The following is an 8216-nucleotide window of genomic DNA, read 5'->3' on the forward strand; positions in this document are numbered from 1 at the left end:
CAGGTTATTCCTACCCCTAGGCATTAGGCTTTGTTATGCCACGAAGTGTTAATGTGGTTTGTTATGCAAGAATAGAAAACTGGAAGAATAGCTATTATTAGTATTCTTCCCATTTTACAGAAGAGGAAACTGAGTTTCAAGAAGATGAAAGGACTTGATCTAGGTCCCAGTTAGTCAATGGCAGAGCCAAGATCTGAATTGAGGTCTGGCTAATTGCAGAGCTTGCTCTCTCCTGCTGATCCCAGACCCCTCCCACACTGAGCAAGGCTCCTTGGCAAAGTCTCCCAAGGTCCCTATTACTGTTCTTCAGCCTGGGAACCCACTTGTGTCAATCCAGAGTTCAATGACTAGGATTTGGTTACAGAAACAGCCTTCATGACACATTTGATTTACATTCTTTTTAAATATTAATAACTGAAAGACATTCACTCTGCAATCAGCTCTTTCCTGACTTTATTTTCCCTTCCATACCCACAGGCAGGAGCCAGACACTTCTGCCAAGCCTGACAGATCTGCTCCTCTCCCCACAATGTCCCCGTTGTGCCAATGCTCACTGGTCCCCATTAAATCCCAATCAGGCTTGTGAGAGAGCTGATTCAGGACCCCCCCGCCCAAGAGTTAGGGATGAGCAAATCACTTATTGGAGTAATTCTGGGAGCTGAGGCAGAGCCATGGCTGGAAGCCACCCACTAACTAGAAACCCGGGACATCAATCAGCCGAACTGATTTTTCCGCTGCCGCAGCCATTTAAACAGTTATCTTTGCTCGAGGCTTTTTCCAAAGTTACTCAATCAGTGGGTTCCTGGGCAATAAGTCACCACAGCCTTATTCCACTGACTGTGTCCTGGGGCTGCCTCTTTACTCACTTCTTGAGAGGGGTTGAAGTTCATTTGTTGCACTCTAAAAAGAAGGGAGCCTACCCTGCTTGTGCACACATTCTGATTATAGCAGGAAGATGAAAAAGGAGCCCGAGGTCTGTTGGAATATCAATACACTTCTCATTTGACGCCCTGCAGAGGGGAGGATAATCATTTCATAGCGCCCCCTGCTGGTACCCTTGCCCAACTGCAACAGATGCAAGACCCAGACTTGAGGGGCTCTCTTACAAGCCTGGGTTGGGGAGAGGGTGGGGGAAGCCTTAGCCATGCAACCTTCTTTCCACATTTTACTTATGAAGAAAATTGAGGCCAGAAAGAAAAGTATGATTAACCCAAGGCTGTGCCTAGCACAGAGTATAAGTGGCTGTGATTGGCAGCACAGTATGAATTTGGGAGGCCCTAGATGCAAATCCAAACTCTGCCACTTACTAGTTGCCAGGGGAAGGCAGTTCTCCAAGCCTCAGCTTTCTCATCCATAAAATAAGAGCGAAAAGAAAAGGGATAAAATAGGGTTATGTGAGGATTCATTTATCCACACGTTCTGTCAGAAACTATTCAGCTCTACTGTGTGTCAGGCATGATGCTCAGTCCTTGGGATGTAACGATGGATGAAAGTCCAGTGAGAAAATCATATGGCATGTGCAAACACACACGCAGAAATTCAACAACCGTTGAACAGGGAAACGTTTCCCCTCAGTTCTCCCCACTTTTTAAATATCAGGTGGCTTAGGGCCTTGACTCAGGTCTAGAACTGTGGCTGACTTGAAGAGATTAAGTTATTTAAAGGTCAAGGCCACATAAATCTTTGTGTTCTCCAGTATGTCTGGCCCCAGGATGTGCTCAGTAAATATTTGTTTGGCTGCATGAATGCCCCACGTTCTGGCTGCCTCTGCCTCCACGGCTGCCAGCCGATAGCTGTCCGTGGTGCTGAAAAGCAAATTCCTGCTGCTCGGCATGAGGCAGCGCAGGTGCTGAGGCAGAAAATGGAGCCCAGGGGAAGTGAGCAGAGAGACGAAGAATGAGCCAGCTTTTCACTGGCTATTAGTGACATCTTCATTTCACCATCTCTTGGAAACCAAAACTGATATTTCTTTTTTCAGCTGTCCCCACTTGGCATTTCTTACCAGCTGGAAACACTGTGCGTATAGGTGTTCTTAATGACTATACGGGATGATAATCTCCACGACAGAAGAGGTACTGGGAGCCCATATCCCTATGAAACCCTATATAAGAGCATTCTGGAAAAGCAGTGGACCAATTCTCCAGATCCCTCCTGGGAAAGGAAAAAGCAGCAGTCAGAGATGCCTTCTCCAGCTGATTTCATCCATGTCTGTCATTCAAGAACGTAGGCAGCTCTGAGTCAGAACTGGCTATGGTGGTTCTGACTCAGACATGTGGTAGAGTCATATATATTGTATATGGTATAGTCATAGGCTAGTATGACTGTAACCAGAAGAGGTAGGATTAATGGGCTGAAATTGGGTGAGTGTTCCAATTGGCTAGGGATTTGTTTTGACCAGTATCTAATGTGATAATTTGTGTATTCATTCATTCTATAAATATTTATTGAGCACTTGCCATGGCCTGGCACTGCTGTGAGAGCTCCAGATACAGTCAAATACAGGAAAGACAAGATTTATGGCTTCCTGAAATTTAGGTTCCAGTGGGGGAGGCAAATAATAAATAAGTTCACAAGCGAATGCTCAGCATAATTCCAGGCAAGAGGCTAGATAATGAGAAGGGATGCTCCCATAAATAAGGTAATCACAGGAGGCTTCTTGGAGGAGATGACATTGGAGCATAGATATGACTGAATGGAGTTAAAAAGACACGTAAATATTATTGGGGGAGGGCAGCATTCCTGGAAGAGGTGATAAGAGCAAAAGTCTTAGGGTGGGAATGGAAACAAGAGGGCATATCCAAGGAACAGCAAGTAGGCAGTATGAGTGAAGCAGAGTTTCCAATGAGGGCATCTAGAGGGCTGAATAAATACACAGAGACCTTATCCTGTAGGTCTTCAGGAGGACAAAGTGAGGCACTTAGAATATGAGAAATACTTACACAATGCTAGTTAGTGCTGTGCTGCCATGGATATGCCATAGCATCGGATGCCACCAGGATACAGGGATCACTGAAGGAGAGCTCCTTCCTTTATAGAGCTTACTATGTCTGATGATCTAACAGATGAAGGCTAAAAGGAACTTGCATTGCAACATTGATTCGGTCAACAGTTTTTAGTATGTACTATGTACCCAAAGATCATTGCCTAATGGGACTATCAGGTCTAGGAGATTTCTAGGTTGTTAAGGATGGAGCAAGAATGTCTAAAGATGAATAAGAAACTCCAGGCAGCAGAATATGAGACAAAGTCACTCTCCTGTGATTCTTGTTCTTCAACCAGGCATCTTGAGAGATAGGGAACAACCGTGGTCTAGAGTAGGCTACACCTTTAGAAACAGAAGTCCCAGAAACCCCCATCACTGAGGCTCAGTTCCCTTTTACTCAGAAGAAAGTAGCATGGGCTAATTCCTGCCAGACAGCATAAGGAAAGGAAATCTTATTCCAATCATCTTTGCTAAACATTTTATTTAGTCATCATGTCAACTCAATGATGTGGTGGGACATCATTATCCTGTAAGGAGGCCCCCAAGTCCCTGAGTAAAATCCTGCCAAACAAGCAGAAGAGTCTCTCCCCTGATGGTCTTAGGTCACACAGAAATTTTATATACCCTGTCTGATGTGCCATAGGGCTCTCAACATGTTTGAGTCATTGGCAGAGTAACATTTATTCATTTGATGAAAGAGAAACTGAAGTTTAGAAAGGTTAAGTGACTTGCCCAGGATCTCAGACTACTTAAGAGATAGAATAGAATTCAATTCCAAATCTGTTTGACCCCCACACCATTTGAAGTCCTAATTTTTTCTTGGATCTTAAGTATGCAGTTCATTTGCTTAGCTTTTAAAAAAATAATCAATTCCCTGTATATGCAGAGCCAATTTCAATAATGGTAGCCCCTGGACATCTCTGCTCCTTCCGTGGCACAATCTCGTGCTTAACTGCTTTTAATCTTCCCAATAATGTTGGAAGGAAGCAGTGATGAGAAGAATAACAGTAGCACTATCATCATTGAGTATATAGTAGGCATTGTTCTAAGTATCTTACATATATTAATATGAGGAAAGTTCCATTATTATTTTCATTTCACAGGTAAGAAAATCAAAGCCCAGAAAGGTTAAGTAACTTGCCAAATATTACCCAGCCAGTCAGAGGCAGAGCCAGGCTGTCTATCACTGGAGCCTTTCCTTGCTCTTACTCACTAGATTCTGTCGATAAAGACACCATTACTCAGAGAAGTAAGCAACTTGTCCAGTTGTACACAGTCCAGAAATGATGGATCAGATTTGAACCTAGAATGATATTTACCCCGCACCACGTTGCCTCTGTCAATGGTAAACAGAGTAAGGGAGAGAACATGTTCTGTAACACTGTCACAGAGGCACAGGGAAATTTTCATGCTGCCTCCAAGCCCCATGAGGATTTTATTTAAATGACGTTCTGCACTGTGCAGTTGTCTGATATTCCCTCCCACTTACTTTTCTCAAATGTGGAAACCATGTCACTCTGAGCAACCTCCCCCAGCACGTAAATACCTAACCAAAGAAGCTGAACCTTTCTTTAGGGCTGAGGTATTCAGAAAGCTCCCTCCTTAAATGCCATTATTCCAGGAACTTGTAAGGATGACTCAGAGAGGGAGAAGCCACAATGGAAAATTAATGATCTTATCAGAGATGGGGGAACTCAGGCTGAAGACTCAGCTTTAGACTGATACAGACCTTTCAGCGAAGCCTGGGAATCCTCAGTTGTCACTGACCAGTGATTACAGGGAGGTCAGGATCAGGTTTCTATCTGCTTCCACCCCCTGCAACTTATATTAAAAATATTCCCGAATGTCTCACATAACTGAGAGGGCATGAGCTGTGCATGTCATGGGTGTGTTTGCAAGGGTGCTGTTGTGGTTGCTCTCTCTGTGTGTGTATTTGGGTGTGATTGAGTTCTATGAGTCTGAGAGTGCTGGTAAGGCTCTGTGTATTTGACCGTGCTTACAGGTATCTGTTCATAACTGTGTGTATGAGTAGTTGGTGCAAATCTGTGCTCATGAGTTTGTGGGTACTCATGGGTCTCTGAATGTATATTTCAGAGGACCTCTATAGGGAGGAATCCTAAATGTTTAGAAACTGACAAGTAGGCTAGGAGGGGGAAAGCAGTTACAGGGCAAGCTTTTTAACGTTGCTACTAATGTAGGAGAGGGTAAGAAGTGGAGGTTAAATCCCACATAAAACCTTTAAAAAGCTTTCATCCTCAGTGAGGGGAAGATTGGCTACTATTAGCAATAGTAACTTATAATTAACAATATATTGTAGAACCAGTCATTCTAGCTCCTATTTAGAGAATATCTGTTATGTGCTTTTTATATGTATTATCTGCCATTCTTATCATAAGTCTGCGCTGTCATTATGCCCATTTTGCAGAAAAGGCAACTGGGATTCAGAGAGGTAAAGTAACTTGTCCAAGGTCACATAATTAGGAGTGGAGCCAGGAGGAAAACTCAGTTCTTTCTGACTCCAGAGGCTGAGCTTTTCCCACCACTCCAGCCCAGGTATTTCACCTGAACCAGCCACCAGAATGTGAAGAAGAGGGACTTGGGATGGCAGAACAGGTGGGAAGAATGAGGTCCTAGGCCCTGCTTTGCCAAGTAGTTTTGTGGCCTCAGACCTGAGTTCTTCCCTCCGGACCTCAATTCCCTCATCACTAAGGTCAGGATTTGGATTGATTAGTCTGATCAGTGCTTCCCTCTCGGACTGTGAGGGCTCCATGTCAAGGATCTTTGTAGGTGGCCCCCAAATAACCTGGGGAGTGTTGAACTGTAAAAGGGCCTCAGTGTGGGTGCAAAAAAGAAAAGGCAAGGCATGTGTCCACCTGGCCTTGGCTACTCCCTCCTTTCCTCCCCACGTGTGGTGGATTTTCCTGCTCGGGCCTCAGCACCCTTTCCCACCCTTCCCCCCCCCCCCACCTTGTATCCAGTGTGTCTTCTTGCATTGCTGAGATAGGAGTTGAAAACTCTTTCCCCAGACTCCCTTGCAGCTAGAGTTCTGGATGTCAATTAAGTTCTGACAATTAGCTATACTATGTGAGGTTTAGATGATGGAAATGAAATGGAGGCCATCTCTCTGTTGCTCTGGCTCTTCCTCCAGCAAAAGCAGTCATGGGGGTGAAGGAGTTTCTGCAGCAGCATCTCAGGGTTCAGTGGCCACCCCCATGGGTGCTGAGAGTCAGCTGTGAGGGCAGCATGGTGGCTCTCTAGTCCTAGCTTCAGATCCTGGACAAGAGTGTAGGGGCAAGTTCCTGAACTCACTATTTGCAGGGGTGGCTTCCTTTTGCTCTGTTTTCTGATTGCTTGTCTGGTCAGTCTTGCAGTGTTCTGGGGAGTCATTTCTGGAGGCTGCTTTGCTCCTCCAACACCCTCCTTCCCCAGCACCTCTTAAAGTTTGTAATCCATTGTTGTTTTAAATAGCCTGGATTGTTTCTTTCTTCTGCATTAAGCCCTAAGGGATCACCATGGAGCACTCCTGCTCAACCTACAAAACCCAGCCTTGGTCTCCAACTTCAGGATCACTTCCCATATCAACCAGACTGGCTTGGATACCTCTCCTGTGTAATACCACAGTCACCCCTATCTCAGTCCTTTCCACATGGCACAGAAATTGTTTACCTCCTAACATCTCCACAGACTGTGATCCCCAGAGGGCAGGAACTGGGTGCTGAGGATCGAGCCATGCACCTGAGTGTTTAGCAGAGAACCTGCCTATAGCAGATATTTTAGGAGTGTTTTGTGGAATGAATACAGAAAAAGCCACAACTTGTCAGTTTGATAGGATTTAGGACAAACTGTAAGATTCATAGACTGAGAAAAAAAGCAATTGAATTTGCCCCTTTGGTGAAAAGAAACTCACCTTGGTGAAGAGCTATTATTAGGAGTGATGTACCTTGTGGAGCTCAGGAGATGATGAGGAGCAGCTCTCAGATCAAGGGTCTCATTGAAGGTCAAATACCCAGATCTCTCGGGTAGGTCTGTCATTTTGCTCATGCCCAGGATGCTTCTGGAGGAATTAAGAACTGGTGGCTTTTGAGAGGCAGCTTGCTGGGTGAGCTGAGGCAGACAGACTGGGGTTTATACCCTAGCTCTGCCACTTACTGACTGTACAACCTTAGGCAGCTGACTTCACCACTCTCAGCTTAGTTTCTTTGTTTGCAAAGGAGCTAATGATATACCTCATAGGGCTGTTGTGAAGAGTAAATGATATACGTTAGGAGACATGCCTAGTACCTAGCAGTGACTTGGTACATGGGGGCTATAACAAGATTTCAGTGATTTGAGATTTAAGGTTTTTCTCTTTTTCATTTGGGTAAAAATATTTCACCTCATTTCTCAGTGACATCTGGACCAGGCATCCTCTCCCACCATTGGCCTCTTGTTTGACAGGTGGCAGAGGTCATGAGTATGCTCCAGGCTGGATGCGGCACAGAAGGTGCCACCTGCTGGCTGGATTCTTGTTCAGGTCTTGCTCCCACATGGCTGGGAAGGATGGATGAGCATCTTGGGCAGATGTGACAAAGCAGAAAAGGGCTCAGACTTTGGAGCTGTGGAGACTTTGTTGTGAGTCCTACCCCCACCCCCGCTATCCAGCTGTGCAACTTGGGAAGTCATTTCACCTTTCTGGGCCTCGGTTTCTTCACCTTCAAAGTAGAATTTCCAGTCCCTGCCTAACAGAATTATGAGAGGTTCCTCATATATGTCCCTATTCTAGGCATTGCACCTGGCACAGAGTAACTTTCAGTGAATAACAGCGTTTATGCACTCGCTGCTCTTGGGTGGCAGCTTAAGGCAGTAGTTCAAGGCCTAGGCTTTGCAGTGAGATAAATGATAAATTTGCAGTCTATTCCATTTATGAGTTGTGTGACCTCAAGCAAATCACCACCTCCCTGAGTTCAGTTTTTTCCTCTGGAAGACAAAGGTGAAAAATAGAATCTACCGTGTTGGTTTGCTGTGAGGATTAAATGAGCTAATACATGAGATGAATTAGCAGTGCCAGGTGCTGAGTAACCACTAGCCAGGAGCAATAAAGCTGTGCTGGCAGCTGAAGAGAAAAGGAGAGAAGGGGGAGTTTTGCCCATTGGGAATGGGAAGTTCATTGGCAACAAGGCACATCCATATTGTACCACCACCACCACCACCACCACCACCATCACCACCACCACCCTCATCACCACCATCACCC

The sequence above is a fragment of the Otolemur garnettii genome, unplaced genomic scaffold (assembly GCF_000181295.1).
Source record: "Otolemur garnettii isolate 467f Iridium unplaced genomic scaffold, OtoGar3 scaffold00025, whole genome shotgun sequence".
Classification (NCBI taxonomy): domain Eukaryota; kingdom Metazoa; phylum Chordata; class Mammalia; order Primates; family Galagidae; genus Otolemur; species Otolemur garnettii.